This window comes from Aplysia californica, unplaced genomic scaffold (genome assembly GCF_000002075.1).
Source record: "Aplysia californica isolate F4 #8 unplaced genomic scaffold, AplCal3.0 scaffold00082, whole genome shotgun sequence".
Taxonomy (NCBI): domain Eukaryota; kingdom Metazoa; phylum Mollusca; class Gastropoda; order Aplysiida; family Aplysiidae; genus Aplysia; species Aplysia californica.
The window spans coordinates 1,525,690-1,526,073 of NW_004797352.1; positions in this window are offsets into that span (position 1 = coordinate 1,525,690).

Genomic DNA, 384 nt, shown 5'->3' on the forward strand with positions numbered 1-384 from the left:
ATACGTTAGCTTAATCGAAACATACATGAATTGGGTCGAAGCAAGCTGAGAGGGGGAAAAAATCAGAAAGGAAGGCTCGAGCAACAAAATATAATGGTTGCTGATGAGGTTGTTTTTGTTGTTATTGTCGTTGTCGTTGTTGTTGTTTTTGTTGTTTTGTTTTGTTGCTGTTGTTGTTGCTGTTGTTGCTGCTGCTGTTGTTGTTGTTGTTGTTGTTGTTGTTGTTTTTAATGCAGTAGTTCTATTGCTATTTTTGCTGACGTTTCTTTTCCCAATCATACTATACTGAAATCATTTTAAATTCGGATATACATCCCATACTCACGTGAGAGAGAGAGAGAGAGAGAGAGAGAGAGAGAGAGAGAGAGAGAGAGAGAGAGACGG